This window comes from Typopeltis vanoorti, chromosome 11 (assembly GCF_054136105.1).
Source record: "Typopeltis vanoorti isolate ZY-2024b chromosome 11, IOZ_Tvanoo_1.0, whole genome shotgun sequence".
Taxonomy (NCBI): domain Eukaryota; kingdom Metazoa; phylum Arthropoda; class Arachnida; order Uropygi; family Thelyphonidae; genus Typopeltis; species Typopeltis vanoorti.
The window spans coordinates 20,008,620-20,029,715 of NC_143559.1; positions in this window are offsets into that span (position 1 = coordinate 20,008,620).

The window sequence follows — 21,096 nt, forward strand, 5'->3', positions numbered from 1 at the left end:
ACTATTTTCAGACATTAAAAATATTGTTATGATTAGGGACTATGAGATGGCGGCACTTACTAGTCGCCTTCTTCACTGCGTACTGATTAATTAGTGATAGCCTTGGGCCAGCTATCTCTGATTGGCTACGAGTGGAGATTGAGCTTCTCACTCAGAGTCCAAAGTTAGATAGGGCTAAAATGGCCTCTCCTACTCCCTATACGGGAACAAAAAGGCATTAGCTGGCCCAAGGCTATCATTGATTAATCCCCATAGTGTTATTAAACACTATGGGGATAATTCAAATTTATTTATTATTTATTCTACTTGATAAATGTTTTGTAAATTATACTAGGCAAGAAATATACATATTTTTGTATTGCATTACTTTATTTATTAGTAATATTTGATTTTTAATAAATAACAATGATTCAAAAAAATTTGAATTATCCCCATAGTGTTTAATAACAATGCCTTTCACAGGATTGAAATCCTTCCATTATACAGAGCAAAGTTTTTCTCCAAGAAACTTGGATATTTCCACTTGCAAAACAGATATACTGATCAGAGAATACTTATATTGTCAAACATAGCATGAAATGGGGATCATGCAAGTATATATGGTTGTAGATGCATGTGTAGATTTCATCTCTTTTTGTAATTAATACCACCACTTAGAGGCCTGAAGTAGCTCAAAACTATCTTTAGAATCAAGGAGAAAATTCCCAGTTTAGTTTTCTTCCATTCCTGCCAACATAAAAACTAAGTAATATTTTCAAGGGATTTTCAAAGTTACATTGGACACCATGGTAAGCTCAAGCATTTCTTCCTTTTGAGAGTGCAAATTTAAATTATTCAACATACTAGCTTCTAGATATTGTACCGGGCTGTTTATGCATTAGATGACTTCCAGACCTTTTTTTTTTTTTTTTTTTGCTACACTCAGACAGATTAGCCAGAGAACACGCATTGATCATCTAAGCTGACCTAACCATTATCAGCTGTTGTATTGTATTCTACCACTATTCTACCACTTTGCTTATTGGAAACCTGAAGTAGTTAAAATCCATGTTTGGAATCTGGAGCTAATGCCTAGTTTATTCTTGTTCTCTTTCTTTATCACCATCATTTCCTGAAATTTACTCTTAAGGAGTGTATAGGATACTACAGTATGATAATGCTACATAATTAAGTTGCATTATTACTAGCTTCCATCAACAATTTTATTATTATTATTATTATGACACCTCCAGGGAGTCCAAGGACTCATCATGGGAGGGCACTCTACTTCGCTAAATACATCTCACCCTCTCCACTACTACGTAATTCTCATATTATAACACTACTACTACCATCAATGCTATCTATTGCTCTTCATCATTAACAACAGTATTTTTTGTCTGTAAATTGCATGTCGATTTGTCTGTATGCAGGATGAAAAACCTGAGTTTCCAGGAGAAAAAACCCTGCTACCTATTTTCTTCCATATTAATCTGTTGTATGTCAGAATTTACATTTTGGTCTCCTGTGGCACTGCTAACTGTATCAATCCACCTAGATGTTGGTCTTTCTCTGGGTCATTTTCCTGACATCCTGGCATTGATCCTCATTTTGCTAAGTTTTCTTTCAGTTCTTGTTAAATAATCATATCATATTGGATTAGCTCTACTCACATATTCTTGAATGCTAATAAGGTCAGGTTCCTTTCTAATATCTTCATTTTTTAATATGATTGTGCATTGATACCATCTCTTCACTCCCCTGCTTTTCCTCAAGGATGTCATACCTGTGGTTTCTAGACTTCACTTAATAACTCTTATTTCTGATTCAACTTTCAGATCCAGAAGTAAAAACTGGTTTGAATAATGTCTTAGATATGCAAGTTTTCCTTACTTCATATAAATTTATTCAACCATTTCTTTACCAAGTGTGCTTATTTTCTATATTTAATTTGTCCTCTTAACTGAAAAATTATGCTATATAGCTGAAAAGTTTTACTTGTTCTATAGATTCCTCATTGAAAATTCAGATGATACTACTATCCATGGTCCTGCCTGTTTTCATAGTTTTTGTCTTTTTATTGTTGATTTTCATACTATCGATATTGTTCTTGTCATATGCCATCCGATATTTACTGACTTTTGGTGATCGTCATCTCACTCACTCTTCTTTTAGCATTTGATAAGTACTTTATGTTGTCCATCCAACTCTTTTGCTGTCTCCCTCTCATTCTTAAAATCTTCTCCAACTGTGTTTTCAAATGATATATTAAAGTAAGTTTCATGGCTTACATATGTAACAAAAATTATATAAAATTTATTCAAAAACTCCAATATATTTCATCCAATTATGTTGGATTATGTGGACATTGTCCACATAATCCAACATTATCAAAATGAATCAAAATAGTGAGTCATAAATCATGCATATATTAGCTCATGTCTCATTCGGAGGTGAAGTATATGATGTTATTTTTTTATTTTTTATTTTTTTTTTATGTTGGGCCCATACACAGGATGTCGATTGGTCAACCTATAGTACATTAGTACTGTGTATGGGTGGTGGGTTGGGAAAGGAGGAATTTGTTTACATTTGATTTGAATGACTTTAAATTGTATTCGTTGGGAAACACAGCAGGTGGGAGACTGTTCCACAGTATAGCAGTTGCACGGATGAAGGAAGAGAAAAAGAAATTTGTTCTGTTTGTTTCTAGGTGTACTGTGAAGGGATGTTGTGCAGCAGCTGCACATGTTCCAATGAGCTTAGTACTGAGTGCGGGAATTATTGATGTTATTTCGGATGAGCATTTCCCATGGAAATATTTGTAGAATATACTTACTGCAGTGACCAAATGTCTGTGTGAAAGTGGGGGAAGAGAGTTGGTAAGGGATTGATCATTAATAAGTCTAATTACCCTCCTCTGTATTGAGTTGAGCATTTTGAGAGAGCTTTTAGGGGCCTCACCCCATATGTGGGAGCAGTATTCAATAGTTGGGCAGATTTGTGACTTGTATAATGTTAGTAGTTGTTCAGGGGTGAAGTAACGTCTTGAGCAGAAGAGAAATCCTAGATTTTTTGAGGCTGAGGATGCAATGTTTGAGATATGTTTGTGCCAGGAAAGGTTTCATGTGAGGGTGATTCCGAGGAGCGAGATCTCAGGCTATCTGGAAATTTGGGTATTGTCGAAAAGGATACTGGGAAAAAGTTGTTCTTTTTTATGGGAAATAGTATAGAACTGGGTTTTGTTGGCATTGAAATTTATGAGGTTATCCGAACTCCATTGTAGGATGGCTTGAAGATCGGAGTTGAGGGTGGTGGTGGTGGTGGTGGTGGTGGTGGATGTTCTGTAGGATGAGGTGAGTTGTGTAGGGTAAGGCTTATCAAATGCAAGCAAGGAGTGTAGTGTGCTGTCATCTGCAAAACTGTGTATTGGGTTGGAGGTCAATTGCAGTAGGTCATTGATGTATAGCAAGAACAGGGTTGGTGAGAGGACAGAACCTTGTGGGACCCCAGCTATCTCAGTTCAAAGAAACAATTGTAGTAAGTTGCATAGATTTAAAAAAATAATATAATATATATATATATATATATATATATATAATTATTAATTAATTAAAAACTTATGATCAATTAATGGTGATCGCTTGCCAAAACTTGGATCTGATTGGTTCAGGTTCAGACATTTTATAACATTGTACATGTTTCAAGGAAGAGACGATCAAATTTGAACTTGCTGAAGCGAAGAAGTTTTTTCTGGTTCTTCCAGAGAACTCTGTGTCTAATGTCAATAATGTAAGAAGCAAGATCAGATTTGTCAGATTCCAAAAATGTAATATAGTTTTGATGTTCTTCAATTCTAATCAAGGTAGACATCTGGTAAGGAAAGAGGTGGTAATGTATATTCCCCCCCCCTTTTTTTTTTAATGGTAGTTCTGTTGTATCCATTATATATCAGATTGCTTTTAATGTTATTCAGTTCATCCAACAAAAGGGGATTAGAAGAGCAGATTGTATGAGCTCTGTATACAAGACGCTTGTTAATACCCAAAGGTTCTACAGAAAATAGTGGGAGATCAGGAGAGAACCAGAGGTCATCCCTGGAAACTGTATAAAGAGGGTGTGAGTAGGTGAGTGAGAAGAAGGTTTTTTTCATGCAGAGTTGTGAGTGATTGGAATGCCTTGCCTGAAAGTGTGGTGTCTACAGAGAATTTGAGTGTGTTTAAAGCATGGTATGATGGGCTGTGTGTGTGTGTGTGATGAAAGGATCTCCCAGATGAGTCTTTGACTCTATGTGGCCTTGGGTGGTAATGATGATAATAATAATAATAATTTTGTTGATGGTAAGAAGATAGACAGTTTCTGAGCTGGTTTGAAGGAAGCATATAGATTGAATTTATGAAGAACACTTGCTATTTGTTTTGTGGTTTCTTAAGGTAAGGTATTCAAATTTTTATACCAAGGTTTGTCCAGTTTATATTATTAAATATTTCTTGAAGGACTGCTGTAAAGATTTTGGGTCTCCTTGTCGGACACCTTTTTTCAATTGATATTTTATTGCTACTCGTGTGAAGTTGGATTGTTGCTATTGCAGTGAGGTATATTGCCTGGAGGAGGTCCATATATTCTCCAGGAACTCCCTGATTCTGGAGTGCTTTGATTATTGCATTAGTTGTTTTGATGGAATCAAATGCTTTTTCATAATCAATGAAGGCTAAACAAAGAGGTAATTGGTTTTCTTCTGCTCTTTCTATTATTTGTTTTACTGCATGAATATAATCAATTGTGTTAAAGCCTTTACGGAATCCTGCTTGTTCTACTGGTTGATTTGAGTTTAGAAGAGGTATTAACCTGTTTGTTATTACTTTTGTGAGAATTTTGTACAGATTAGTCTATAATTCTTTACTTCTTCTTTGTCCCCTTTTTTAAATAACAGTATCAGAGTAGCATTTTGACAATTTTCTGGTATCTTCCCCTCTTCTGGGCATAGATTTAATAAGTTTGTGACATGGTGAATTATATTGTTTCCTCCCCATTTAATTAATTCTATGTGAATTAGGTTTTCACATTTTCCATATTTCATTGTTTTAATGCTTGATTTATTTCGTCTGAAGTGAATGTGGGAATGAATTCCATATGCGATGGAGAAGAGTTATTTATATTTGATTTATCTATTGAAGGATCATTATAGAGTTCTTTGTAAAATTCTTCTAGCATGCTTAGGATTTGTTCTTGGTTCTTTATTGTAGTTCCATTCTTATCTTTTATTGCAGTTATTTGACTTTTGCCAACTGATAAATGTTTTCTTAGTATTTTCATATTTTTATTATTTTCAATTGTTTCTTTTATTTTTTTAGTGTTATAAGATCTTATTTCATTTCTCATCTTTTTTCCTTATTTGTTTTGCATAGTTCTGCATATTCCATTTTAGAAATTAAGTTTTTGTCTTGTTTCATATTTCGTCTCTTTTTTAGTAGTGTTTCCTCTGAAAGTTTATGGCATTTTTGTGGTTTGTTGCTTTTGAATTCATTGGCTGCTGAGATTATTACTTCCGTCAGGATTTTGCGTATTTTATTTATGTCTTCTTCTTCAAATATATTTATTAAGTCAAGTTTTTGATTGAGTTTTTCTTCATAATCCTTCTTGTTTTCGATAGGTTTTAAGTCAAAACTTCTTGATTTTTTGTTGTTTAGCTATTTTATTCTTTCCAACTTGGAATTTATTTTAATTTTGGCTCTGACCAGTTTGTGGTCACTTCCTGTTTTTACTTGATTTAGTACTGAGGTATCTTGAACTATTTCTTTATTATTACACAGTATATAATCAATTTAATTTTTTATTTCTCTGTTTGGACTTCTCCATGTCCATTTTCTTTTGAGAGCTTTCTTAAAAAATGTATTTATAATATAAAGCTTGTTACTCATAGAGAATTCTGTAAGAGCCATTCCTGAGTTGCTGCTTGTACCATATATGTATGGACCTATGGTATCTATTTGGTGAATGGGATGACCTACTTTTACATTAAAATCGCCCATTACTATAGTCGAGTTTTGATTGCTATTTTTTTTTTTTTTTTATATCTACAGTGTGCTACAGTGAGTCAAAATGCTTCTTTCTATCTTCTTCTATCAGTGATTGGATGATCCTGATTTTAAGTTTAGAGTTTATTTTAAATGTAATTTCTATTATTCTTTCATATGTATAATTAAATCTTCTATAAGGTGTGTAATTGATTTCTTAATTAGAAATCCCACTCCATATTGGCCTTTAGTTTTCCTATAACAGTATAAGTAGTCTCCATTTTTTAGTTTTATTAAATGTTCATCCTAGCTGTGAACTTCACTTAAACCTATGAGGTCCCATTTAATATGTTTTAATTCTTGCTATAAGATGGTAAGGTTTTCCTCTTATTATTATTACCCCAAGACCTCATGGAGTCAAAGACTCATCTGGAAGGTTCTTTTATCACACACACACAGCTCATCATACCATGTCTTAAACACATTGAAACTCCTTGCAGACACTACACTCTCAGGCAAGGCATTCCAATCATTCACAACTCTGCATGAAAAAAACCTGCCTCTCACTCCCCTACTCACATCCTCTTTATACATTCCAGGGATGACCTCTGGTTCTCCCCTGATCTTCCACTATTCTCTGTAGAACATTTCCAGCATTGATCCTATAACAACCCTTTACCAACTTGTAGGTCTCTATCATATCTCCCCTCTTCCTCCTGTCCACCAGACTGCAAATTACATCTTCTCAATCTTTCCTCATACTCGACATTCCAGAGGACAGAAACTACCTTAGTCAGTCTCCTTTGGACCTTTCCAACATATCTTCATCCTTCTGAAAACCTGGTGACCAAATTCTGCACAATAGTCCATGTGTGGCCTAATCAAAGCATTATACAGTGGAACAAGAATCTCCCTACTTCTACATATCAGTGTCCTCCGCATCATTCCCAGAAGCATTTGTGTTGTCTTCACAATTTTGGCATTGTGTCCCCTAAATTTTAGATCCTTATCCACTATCACCCCCAGATCTCTTATTTCCTCTACCTCCAACAATATATTCTCACCAAGCATAAATTCTGCATCCCATCTTTGTTTTCCAAATTTTAAAACCTTACATTTTGCAACATTGAACTCGCATCCCCATTTCCGTGCCCAATCACTCAATTTATTGAAGTCTTCCTGCAAGGCCACAACATCTTCACTACTCTTCATGGTTTGTCCCGAATTTGCATCATCTGCAAACAACTGAATATCTCCATCCAAATTTTCACCTGTATCATTAATATACAAGTTAAACAGTAATGGCCCTAAAACAGACACCCCCCCACCCCCCCAAGGCACTCCACTAGTGACTTTCCTTTTCCTGGATATCGCACCCCCATACACAACTTGTTGTACCTATCTTCTTTTAGTGTTTGACAATTAAATGTTTCTATATAGAGCAAAAGAGGATTGTATTGATTACTGTTATATTTATGAATTCTTTGGGCTATTCCAGTATTGCTTATTACTTGGGAAAGCTTCCCCACTGCTTCATGTCTCCATAAATGGTTTCGATCAGAGTAGTCATATAGTTGGGGAAAATTAGTCACATGCTTAAACTTATTCACTGTCAAGACACACCTAATTTTGGAAATCCATTCTACTCATTCACCACTCTCCACACCCTTACTAACTACACTCTTACACATCTTCCATGAAGAATCTCTAGTTCATTTGTCATATATTGAAAAATTGCCTTTTCATAAATTTTATAAAACTCCTTTAATATCTTATAAGTTTCTATCATGTCCTCTCTTTACTACCTCCTCTTCCCCGAACAAACCCAAATGACAAATCTGTGCCTTGTCCAGATGTGGCCAATTTATAGCCTCATAAAGAGAGATAATAATTTCCCTATCTTTACTTGTTAGCATGATTCTCAACATCCATGTAACCTTTGAGCTATTTTACCAAATTTGGCAATATGCCCTCTTAACTTCAACTTTCCACCATTATCCCCAAGTCACATAGCCTCATCAATTTCTTGCAATACACTACCATCAATGTGATATACAGTATGCAACCCTTTTCATCCTGAAGTGCATAATTTTACATTTTATTTTATTTACTTTACTTTACTTTGCATTTTATTAAATTGATAATCATTATCCTTTGTCCACAGTGCCAATTTATTTAAATAATCCTGCAGGATATCTACATCACTTTTATAACTATTGCCTTCCCCAGTTTTGCATCATTAGCAAACAACTGAATATCCCCACCCCCTTAAATCTTTCCCTATATCATCGATATACAAATTAAAGAGTAGTGTCCCTAGTACAGAGCCCTAAGGTACTCCACTAGTCAACTTCATTCTCTTAGATTCTACTTCATCATATACTACTCTCTGGTGTCTGTCTGTCAGCCCCATCCCCCTCTATCCTTGCTACTAGTTTCATATCTTTTCCATTCCAGATATTCCATGAGGGTGGTGTTATGTACCAACTCTTTATATGGTTTGCATATTCTTTAACTATATTACCTTTATATCTTTATTTAATCTTGTTAGTTATATATACCCTACTCACTCATACAAATTTCCCCTTTTTTTAAACAAGCTAAATTTAGGCCGTTCTTAAGTTTAGTCACATGTAATTTAATTTATGATTAGGGCTTTATCCAAGTATGGGATGCTGCTCTTAAACATATATCCTCTGAGACAGTTCACCTGATAAATATTGACAAATTTATATTTTAACTGCGCCAGCCAATACTGAGGATAGACAAGGCTCTTATCCAAGGTGGCTCTCTCGGAGTGATACACAGTAATAAACTTCCAACAATAAATAAACTAATTCCTGTTCTCTTTATCTTAGCATGCAGTCATTTCAAATTATACTCGTGGGTCTCTCCCGCTAGGTTCGATTGTAATTTTATGAGTGGCTATTTGAATTCATATGACAAGCTGAACACAGGCAAATGCTATGAAACAAATTTATTAAATCAAGAAATTATACATGAGAAAACATAAATGCATGGTTAACTATATTGTGTTGCTAGCAATACCTCAATTTCAATATTAACATTACAATACATGAACAAATTACTTGGACCACTTCTATGTATAATTTAACAAACTTCTAGCTTATGTAGCCTATCCTTTATCACTCACGTGGTCACTTGTTATATTTCTCAACATATCACAATCATCTCTTATACAAATCCCTTCTAGGGAAACATTTCTCTAACAGGGACAGGTCAATGCTAAATTAAGGATGGTTCCTAAAGTTCCTTACAATAAGTCCATTACACAAAATATCCTAAAGATTTCGCACATAAATCTTCAACTGGAAAACAGAATATGACAATCTACATTACTGTTCCTAGAATGACTTTCAGTTCTTTCTTCAGCCTTGTTTGGACATCAAGGCTCCTTTAAGGTCTACAATTCTCCGGGTCACACACGATAGCTGCACGGCCAGATTCTCTGAATTGGAAGGACTATGTGCTGCTCAGGACTTTCACTAGCATCACAGGCACACATCTGGATTACCATTGCACGATATAGCATAGCTATCCTGGTCGGAGGAAATTGCTAGTCCCAACTCGCATGCTACGGCAGACGACTCATAGCTTCCACGGCCAGCCTAGAATCTTCTCCACTGGTGGAGACCGAGAGCCAATGTCCACAAGGTCAGGAAACAGGAACCAAAAAGCCTCGTGGGGGGGGGGGTTGGCGTTTATATTGCTAGCCTCAATCTCGGAGATTCGCGCACTTCACTACGTTGTTTATCGCGCTCCGCACACCTCCACATGCGCGTGGCGTGTTTTCTTAGAAAGCATTCTAGCTTCCTTTTCGTATAACTTCACTTTCCCTCTGGCCATACGTTATTCTGGACGGCTAAAATGTGACCCTTGGACCCTAGCTTATACACTTTGCTTTCTTATAATACATGAAAAAATAACTTTAAATAAATTAATACCTTAAATAAATTTCTCTATTAGACTTCCTGCAAAACAGGTTAAGTCTCACATATTTTTCATATTAAATATTTCTTCACTTCTACCTTAGTGTTATTTATACATATATACATGCCGTTCATTGTCAAAACACAACATTCTCTATCTACAATCAGAGATAGTTGTTCCTGAATAAATTAATGTTTTGTCCCACTTATATTTTGATTATTCAGGACACAACAGCGGTATGATCTGTATATCTTAAATTACTTATTTTCTGCCTCCAATTGCACCTTCTGCTAGCTCATTATCTAAGTCAGCAGTTCCTTATAATATATTCACCTTAAATATTAAAAAGATAGGGTGAAAATATACACCCCTGATACGCTCCTTTTTCCACTTATTATTATTATTATTATATTACACCTCCAGGGAGTCCAAAGACTCATCGAGGGAGGGCATCAACTCTACAACTCTACGTCTCACTACTCCACCAACCTTCATCATCTAACCCCAACGCCATCTACAGCCGACTACCACCACTAGTGCTTTCACAGACAATCACAAACATCCATGCCAATGGCAGGATTCGAACCCACAGCCTTTTGGCTGGAGAGCAGATACGCTAACCACTCGACCAACCAGCCGGCCTGGTTGGTCGAGTTGAATGCCCAAAGAATGTTTTTTCTGAAGATTCTTGATTGTCTTACTATTCTCTGATTAAGAGAATTAGATATTCACCTATTTCCATTACTGATCAAGTATTACTGTATATATAAAATTAATAAACAACAGAAAAAAATTCTCAGCCCACTCATGGTACTAATGTACTATAGGCTTACAACCTTTCATAAGTGTGAATAAAAATACACTCTTTGGGTACATTTCATACCTCTGACATGCAGTTTCTTATGGCAAGGCACTGATTCAAGCTGCCTTCTTAGTTTATTATAATTGCTTGCCTTACAGTTTCCAATATAGTTGCTTCGTAGTCAGTGTTCTGACATGCATTGTGATCTCTCAAATTGAACTGCATGATCACTATCTCTTCTATCATATACTGCTTAAATTAATTATCTATCTAAATTCTGTAAATTCTCCTTTCCTCACTTGTCTACTTTCTTCTCCCATTGAGTCTGTATCCCCATAATTGAAATCATCTGTAATAACAGTCCTCATATATACAAGATTTATCTGTCTCTGCAGTTCACAATCCTTTTCAGATAAACTTGAATTCTAACAGCATCTAGTTGTGTATTTTTTCCCATTTCAGGCTGTATCTCACACCAAACAGCCTTAAACCCATTGGCCATAATACTTATATACTACCGTCATCTCCATTAGAGTTTTCTACTTTAATTGGATTTAATTCCTCTACAGTCATTTAATTCCCCTGTCCTTTCTCTGCTGTCTGTCTTCCTTAAATGCAATGAATCCATCACATTCTATTCCTATAAGGATATCACCTGCTGTCAGCCAGGTATCACTAATGCCAATTTTTTTTATTCCACTGTGTCTACCAATGCTGAGAACTCTTCACCTTTATTCTTGACTGTTCTGGCATTAGTATGTACATGTGATAGCTCACTACCAGACTGAAAAGTATTCTGGGAACTTTTAACATATGATCAGTAACAGTAGGCTGAAGTTTTCTTCAATCAAATTTTTTATTATATTTCAACAAATTTTCACTTGTCAAAACTAGTGCTACTATTTCATTCTCTCTCCTTCTATCATTACACTCAAATTTGATGTCTTAATCTATTAATCCATGCTTTCATGGCATGGATTAATAGATTAAGTGAATATCCCCCCCCCTAAATCTTTCCCTATATCATTGATATAGGGAAAGATTTAAGCACCCAGACACATCTACAGTGGTGTCCAGAACCTAAGGGCAAACACTCTTTCTGAAGATTACAGCCACAAATTCATATGAATCAGCTTGTGACAATTTGTATAATTGACAATTTCGAGTAGAAAGCTGATACACGCTCAAATTTTTGAATCACGTGCAAAGTGGTCATGTGGTAGCACTCAACAGGATAAAAGGCAAAAGGCTGCACTAAGCGAACTTTGTTTGAATAAAGCTCTTATTGTGAAGGAATAAAAGTGCAAACTTCAATATGATGATTTCATGTGGGAAAGAATTATTGGAAAGCTTGAAGAAGGCCACAAAATTATGCCAGAAAGTTTGGAATCTTACATGGCGTTTTATCCAGGCTCAGGGCAACATTTCAACCCAATGGAATGTGTTCCAGACAAATGCTAAGAGGTTTTCCTTGCTCTACCATTAAACATGAAGAAAGATTTTTGGTTATAACAGCAAAACATAATTGATGCACCATGGAAGGTCAGCTTGCAAGTCGGCTCAATTCAAGCACAGGTACGCAGGTATCTCAACAAACTGTGGCAAGACGTCTCCGACAAGTAGGCCTATATGCCTAAAGGTCTGCAGTGTGTGTGTCCCTTTATCCACACCTCATCATAGAGCACATTTTCAGTGTGTTGTATCCATAAAAATTGGACAAGACACCAATTGGATAATGTACTCTTTACAAATGAGAGTCATTTTAGACTTTCCTCTGATTCTAGAAGACACTTGATCTGGTGTGAAAGTGGTACTGCTTTCGGGAGAATATTCTTGAAAGGGCTAGAGAAAGCAGAGGGATGAATTATGTTTAATGGACACACCAAGCTACAAGTGCTGGAAAAGAAACTATGACTGGTGAACGATACTGGTACTGCAATGAAGTTCTTCAGTGTCATGTTTAATTGTTCCATGGTATTGTATGTGAAGAATTCATTTTTATGAATGACAATGCCACAGTACATCATACACAAGCAGTGGAGATTCTTCTGAATACCGAGGACATTAATCAAATTGAGTGACCAGCATGCTCCCCAAATCTCAACCCCATAGAACACATTTGGGATGCAATAGGTTGACACAATGCTGCTTGAAATTCCCCTCCAGAAAACAAACAAGGCTTTGTTCTTGCTCTGAAGGAGTAGTGGGACAGTTTGCTTCAAGAACTACTGAATCACTTGGTGCTAGGCATGATACAACGTTGTGAGAGCTGCATCGTAGTTCCATACTGAAATGTCTCTCCACATAGTTTTCTGTAAGCACTATACATTAATTCCTTTACTACGTCCTTAGTAAAAGAATTTGTAACTTTTGCCTACAATATATTACAATTTAATTTTTACAAAATTTCTAACACATTTTTTGTGTAATATAATTTATTAGTATGCTGGCAATAAATTTATGTTCGCATGTGGCTATAGTTATGAAAATGTTTTAATATACAGGTAAAAATGTAGTTTGTCCTTAGCTTTTGGACACCAGTGTAATTTCCCTAAGTATTCCCATTCATTTTCCAAGCACTTACCACCAAACCATTGAAATGTCATTCATCATGTAAGTGCATTTCCTTTTGGCTTGAAAATTGCCTCACTCCTCAGAGTACTGCACACCATTTCTCCTACACAATCTACTAAGAGAAACATTTGCAATCACATCTCTACTTGGCTCACATTTATCATACCTTGGCAATAAACACATAATCTTGATGTCTACTCTTCTTTTGGTCCTCACTCAATAACTCTTGCATATCTTTTCTCATAACTTATTTATCTTCTTTAGTCCACTGTCTACCATCACTCGAAGATCCCAAATCTCATCCACTTTTTGAAGCACAGCTCTATCAATACAATAACCTTATATCTCTGTACTTCAAAGTGTGGCACCTTGCATTTATTGATATTAAAAACTACAACCCTAATCATCTGCCCAAGCTAATAGTCTATTCATATCTTCTATATATATTCATATATATAGAAGATATTCATATATTCATGTCAGATACAGAGCATTAATATCTGTATCTGCAATACTCCTGATAATTCTACCTAACTTTGCATCATCACCACCAAACATTTGAAGATTCTCAGTCAATCCACATGAGATATCATTAACAAATAAGTTAAACAATAGTGACCTAAGAAGTATTCATTAATAATACCTCTTTCTTCTTCTTTCGCTATGCCTTATCCCATGTTAAACGGGTTCAGCGCACTGATCTTTAACCTTCCTCTTCCAAGTTCTCCAGTCCATTGCGTCCTTCGGACTCCATCCTTTCTCCCTAAGATCCTCTGTCACCTTATCCCTCCACCTGAGCTTGGGCCTGCCTCTTTTCCTCCTTCCCTCCAACTCCATATACTCCACTTGTTTACCAACATACTCCTCACCCTTCCTCTCTACATGTCCAAACCACCTCAGCCTACTTTCTTGTATCTTCTTTCCAATTGGTCCCACCTTAACCGTCCCCCTGATGTAGTCATTCCTTAACCTGTCCTTCTTTGTCACACCACTCATCCATCTCAACATCCGCATCTCCATCTTCCTCTCCTGCGCCTTTGTTATAGGCAACGTCTCTGTGCCATGAAGCATCGCCGGCCTCACCACCATCTTATACAGCTTTCCTTTCCTCTTGCAACTCACTCTCTTGTTGCACAGGACCCCACTCATCTGCCTCCAGTTCATCCAGCCGCATGTTATTCAGTGCTATATTTCCTCATCCAGGTCACCATTCCTCTCGACGACCGACCCAAGGTATACTTGAATTTCTTCCCTGAAATTAGCCTTTCACCCTGAAGTCATATGATCATATCCTCGTCACTCCCCGTTGACATAAATTCAGTCTTCTCCCGGTTAATTTTCATGCCTCTCTCCTCCAATACCTTTCTCCACTCTTCCAGGGTATTTTCAAGCTTCTCTTCTATGCGAATCATCCCGAGATGATTCGCATAGAACAATGTCGTCGGCAAACAGCATGCTCCATGGTGCCTCCTTCTTGACATCCTCCACTAGTACATCCATGACCAGGTCAAAGAGGTAGGGGCTCAGAACTGACCTTTGGTGTAGCCCTATGACAATGGGGAACCCTTCTGTCATGCCGACACTAGACCTGACCTGAGATTCTGTTCCCTTATACATCTCCTTCACCAACCTCACGTACTTCTCCGACCCCCCCCCTTCTTCCTCATACAACTCCATACCTCCTGCCTGGCCGCTCTATCGTATGCCTTTTCCAGGTCTATAAACACCATGTGCAGCTCCACTTGCATCTCTCTATATTTCTCCATCAATCACCTTAGCACAAATATCGCATCCGTTGTCCCTCTTCCTGGCATAAATGAAAACTGCTCCTCACCAAATTTTGTTTTCTGCCGTATCATCCCTTCAGTTACTCTTTCCCATATCTTCAATGTGTGTGACATCAGCTTGATCTGTCTATAGTTGCCACAGTCTTGAACATCTCCTCTTCCTTTGTAGATTGGGACGAGAATACTTTTCCTCCATTCCTCTGGTATCTTTTCCTGTTGGGCTATTTTCCTCATCAGATCCCATAACATATCCATGCCCTCTGCCCAAACTTTTCCACACTTTCCCAGGTATCTGGTCTGCCCCCACAGCCTTTCCATTCTTCATTTTTCTCAGTACCCAATCCACTTCCTCTCTACTTATGTCTTGCGCTGGTCTCTCGCTTGCCTCTCCATCCTCACACCTCTCTCTCTCGGATTCTCCTCATTTAGTAGTTTACGGAAATATTCTTACCATCTTCCTCTGATTTTGTCTTCCTCTTGTAATACTACTCCTAAGGCATCCTTTATCTGCTTGACTGATGTTATGCCTTTCAAGGCCTTATCTCTGGCTTTCGCTATTCTCAACAACTGAGCTTCACCACCGTTTCTCTCCAGTTCTTCATAAACCTCATCAACTGCCCTCGCCACAGCTCTCTTTGCATTTTTCTTCGCTAATCTATATGCCTCCTTGTCAGCTCTAGTTCCAGTCATGTCCCATTTTTTCTTTGCCTCTTTCTTTTCTTTGATCTCCAACTGCACCTCCTCATTCCACCACCATACCTCCTTATCCTCAGGCGGTCCCTTTCCTGATGTTATACGAAGCACCTCTTCTCCAATTTTTCTAATATTCCGACTATTAACGTCCCACCATTCTTCCACATCCTCTGATAACTTCATTTCTTTCAATACCTTTTCTTTAAACTTATTCCTTGGGCCTTCCTCTTCCAATTTCCACCACTTTATTCTCCTCTGTATTTGCCACTTCCGTCTATTCTATATTCTTCCGTCTAATTAAATAACACCTCTTTGGTATTATTTAATTCCACTATATCATATACAATGGTCATTTTTTCTCTTGATTGCCACATACCAGATAAATTCCCTTGGATTAATTATCCTTGACCTAAATAGCCAATCTCTTCTCATATTCTACTTTTCTTTTTTAACCATGCTTGTTGCTCTTTTAGCTTCCAGTTTATATTCCAAATGCAACTGTTCACTTACCAACTCTCTTGTACCTTCTCCAAAACAAACTTTTCCCATACTGCTTGCTTGCTTGATTTCACTGTACATCCATCTCACTTCTACTCTAATTATTCACTTAACTCTTGATATGCAGTTATGCATTCCATTTGTCAGATACTCCTTATACGTGTTAATAAAGAACTTTAATGGGTTTATCAAAAACAGAAAAGTAAAACATTTGAACATTTTAATAAATTTGGTTTAATCCTTTATCCAAGTGTGAGCAAACAAAGTTTGTGCCTGAAAATATCTTCAGGACTGAGGTAAGGTAGTACAACACTAGGCAACTCGTAGCAAAGGTGGACCAAGCTAACATCACTCCTATCTTAGTATCTCCCATAATGCAAAACACATCTCTTTATGGATATGTATAATATTATGCATTTTGGGAAGGGCCACTGCCCAGACTGGTTTCGACCTTTATTGAGGTCTCATCAGTGGGAGCCAGGCCCAGAAGTGGAGATACCAAGGCAGAAGCAATGGAGAAGTCATCTTTACCTATAGGGGTTACCAAAAGGTGTACCACCTTCCTTAATGCATAACATTATACATATCTGCAAAGAATGTATTTTGCATTATGAGAGATACTAAGATAGGAGTGATGTTAGCTTGGTCCACCTTTGCTACGAGTTGCCTGGTGTTGTACTACCTTACCTCAGTCCTGAAGATATTTTCAGGTGCAAACTTTGTTTGCTCACACTTGGATAAAGGATTACACTAAATTTATTATAATCTAACCAAGTGCAAAATAAACTTTCAACATCTTTCTCTAAATCCAGAGTAATTTAATAATAAGGTGGCACACCTTTTGGCAACCCCTATGGGTAAAGATGACCTCTCCATTGCTTCTGCCTTGGTATCTCCCCTTCTAGGCCTGGCTCCCACTGACAAGACCTCAATAAAGGTTGAAACCGGTCTGAGTAGTGGCCCTTCCCTTAATGCATAACATTATACATATCCGCAAAGAGATGTGTTTTGCATTATGGGAGATACTAAGATAGGAGTGATGTTAGCTTGGTCCACCTTTGCTACGAGTTGCCTGGTGTTGTACTACCTTACCTCAGTCCTTAAGATATTCTCAGGTGCAACCTTTATATGCTCACACTTGGATAAAGGATTAAACTAAATTTATTATAGTCTAACCAAGTGCAAAATAAACTTTCAAAATTTGAACATTTTAATCCAGTATTTTGGCTAACAGTGACTGAAGCATTTTTAATGATAAAGATAAGAAACTAAACAATGTAATTTGAATAAGAACACAGAAGAATATCAATCAAGACTTTTTTTTTTTTTGACTCTGCTCTCTGGGCACATTCAGAAGTATACCTTGTTTATAACCTTTTGTAGACAAGATTTTTTAAAAAATAATGATTCATCTCTTTCATCAACTTGTTTCGTGCTCTTTGACACAGGTGTTCAGCAGCTGTATATATTTTTTGACATTTCCTGGGGGGTCTCTATTGATCACACTTTGGATGCACAGAAAGAGTGGAAGGATTCTCAAAAACTAAATAGATGGTAAAGCTCCTGTAAAAGGGGGAAGTGGCAGTCTCATGAGAGTCATGGAAGTCAAATTATCATCATCAGAGAGCAAAATATAAGATACGTACATGCAGGCACTACATGTACGTATAGTAGTGAAGATGAAACCTCAAGAAAGGTCCACAACAGGGCAATCCAAGAACAGTTCATGTAGTATGTCACTAAGATGTAGAGAGATAATGTGGCATCTGCTAATATACAATGAAATTATGAGCTTGTTCATCCGAAATGACATTGGCAATACCTCCATTCTTTTCTAAAAAAATCTGTTAAGAAACTAGTCACCATTTTTCACAGTCCAACTCTAAAATCACAGCAATTTTTTTCTTTTCTTTGTTCATTTGCCAGTCGCCAGTGGCATATTTAGGTATAGGCCCGGGCCTAGAGCAGCAAATTTTGAGGGGCGGCGAAAATTTCCAGGCTCTCATTTTTGCAATTATAACATTATCCTTATATGCAACATCTACTCACAAGTAGAGAAATATTTTTCTTTTCCTCATTGTAAGTTTAGTCTGCAGTCATATTGGCATGTAATCAGATTCTGCATAATTATGCAGACCGAGACACGTGCACTGAAATCTACTGTATTGTTGTCGGTAACTTGACACAAAAGCAATAGGAATTAGTGAATTTGATCCCTTTCTTGCTGAGCACATTGCAAAAAGCAGGAAAAAAAGGAAAGGTTTCGTTTCCTATCTTTCCTTTACCACGTATGAGGAATTTATTAAAATAATGGGTGAGAAAGTAATCAAAATTTATTGTGAAAGAACTTAAAATAGCTAACTACTATTCCATAAGTGTTGACTCAACATCAGACTTGTCTCATGTTGATCAGCTGTCCTTCATTGTACGATATGTGAAAGAACATGGAACTCCTGTGGAGCGTTTCTTGCGTTTCATTCCTAATGTAAGTCACAAATCTGAAGAGTTACAAGAGGCGGTTTTGACTTCACTAAACAAGCTTGGAATTGATATAGCAAATTGCAGAGGTCAGGCATATGATGATGCTAGTAACATGTCAGGCAAGTACACAGGACTGCAAACAAGAATTCTTGAAATAAATCCATTGGCAGAATTCACACTGTGTGCGTTGGACATTCTCTGTCTCTAATTGGTACTTGCGCTGCCGAATCCTGTCCGTACTCTTCCGCATTTTTTGATGTCCTTCAGAAACTGTATGTATTTTTCACATCTTCAACACATTGGCAGAGTGTTCTAAGAAAGTGCCTGGAAACTTCTGCAATAGTAATCAAATGTCCTTTGCCTACTCGTTGGTCAGCTAGTGATGATGCCTGTCAGAGTCTTCATGAGGAATGGACGGAAATAATTTCCACTTTGTCCGAAATTGAAAATGACACCACCCAGAAGAAAGTTACGAGATGTGAAGCAAGTAGGATTCAATGGCAGCTTCAGTCAATGGAGGTTGGGATCATAACCTCTCTATGGGCAGGTCATGAGGGACGGCATTTTCTGCGGGCCTAGGAGCGGGAAATACCTAAATACGCCACTGAGTCCAGCTGACATATTTGCTCAACAACAGGCTGTAGGTTCAAATCCTATGGTAGGCATGGATGTTTTTGAATATCTTTAGGCAGGAGATAAATTTAATTACTCAGTGTAAGACTACCGTTATCTTATTAAAACATGAAGAGGTCCCATGTTTGGTCTGTAGAGCAGGTTTCCAGACTATATTAAAAAATGGAAAAAATATATAAAATTATTTATAATAACAGTAAATAAAAACATTTGCCCATCCACAGTATGAATATACTACAGGTTTACAAAACATCTGGTGGTAAGGTGTATATGTTGACTATTTATACTGTATTTTTCCAATATTCAGCAAATTCAAATTGCCATCATCAGAAAACAAAATATAATAAGATACGTACATGCAGGCGCTACACTAAGTAATGAAGGTGAAGATTTAAGAGTAGGCCTATAGTCCTAAATAGTGCCTCTGGTGGACTAAATTGGGTAACATGGCTGTTAGGTTAAAGTATGAAGGTGCTGCATGAAACTGTCCTAAATGTGGGAAGCTCTCATCTCCCGTACTTCAGCCCAACAGCTGAAGATCAATTTAGCCCAGTGTGTGTGGGGGGGGGTACACTATTTAGGACTTTAAGCCTACTCTCAGTTGACATGCTTCATCTTCATTACTTTGTATACTGCCTGTGTGAATGTATCTTATTATATTTTGTTCTGGTATACCCTTGTATACCAGAACAAATTTGTATTTTGTCCTGGTATACCCTTGATACTACTGTATCAAGGGTATACCAGGACTGTATTAACTATGAACAGACATCCAGCAGAAGGGCTCACATTATTATTATTTTATTATTAATAGTATTATACGGGCACCTCCATGGAGTCCCAAGGCTCATCGCAGGAGACCCAAACTATCCACACAACCTATCATACCTCTCCTAAAACCCATTAACAGACAAAGCACTCACAACTAACTCTGGCAACCCATTACACTCATTCAGAACTCTCCAAGCAAAAAATCTAGTCCTCATCCCCCCCCACTAACCACACCTTTATTCAACTTCCAGGGATGAACTCTTGTTCTGGCCCCTCTAGCCAAGTGCTGAAAAAACATTTCCCCTGCATCTATCCTATAAAACCCTTAAAGCAACTTAAATGCTTCTATCATATCCCATCTTTTTCTCCTATAGACCAACTTCTCCAATCCGCACACATAAGGAACATTTCACAGGCCAGGGGTTATCTTGGTCACTTGCCTTTGAATCCTCTCCACCACTTCCTCATCCCCAATAAACTAAGGAGACCAGACTTGAGCACAGTAATCCAGATGTGGGCATATCAAGGCCCTATAAAGGGAAATATAAACTTCCTTATCTCTACTTGTTAATGCATTCTTCAATAGCCAAGTAATCTTATGGGCTACTTTGGCAAGATGTCCTCTAAACTGTAACTCTCTTTCTTCCACCACCCCTAAATCTCTAGCTTCATCTATTTCCTGGAGTACAGTGCCATCAATGTAATACATGGCTTGTAATCTATTTATTTCAAAATGCATAACTTTACATTTCTCGACATTAAACTGGCACCCATTAACTTTTGCTCATACTGACTGCCTATTTAAGTCCTCCTGCAAGCTCTATCGCCTAGATTAACTATTATTTTACCTAATTTCTCATCATCACCAAACAACTGAATAATAAACAACAAGATCATAAATCATATAGGA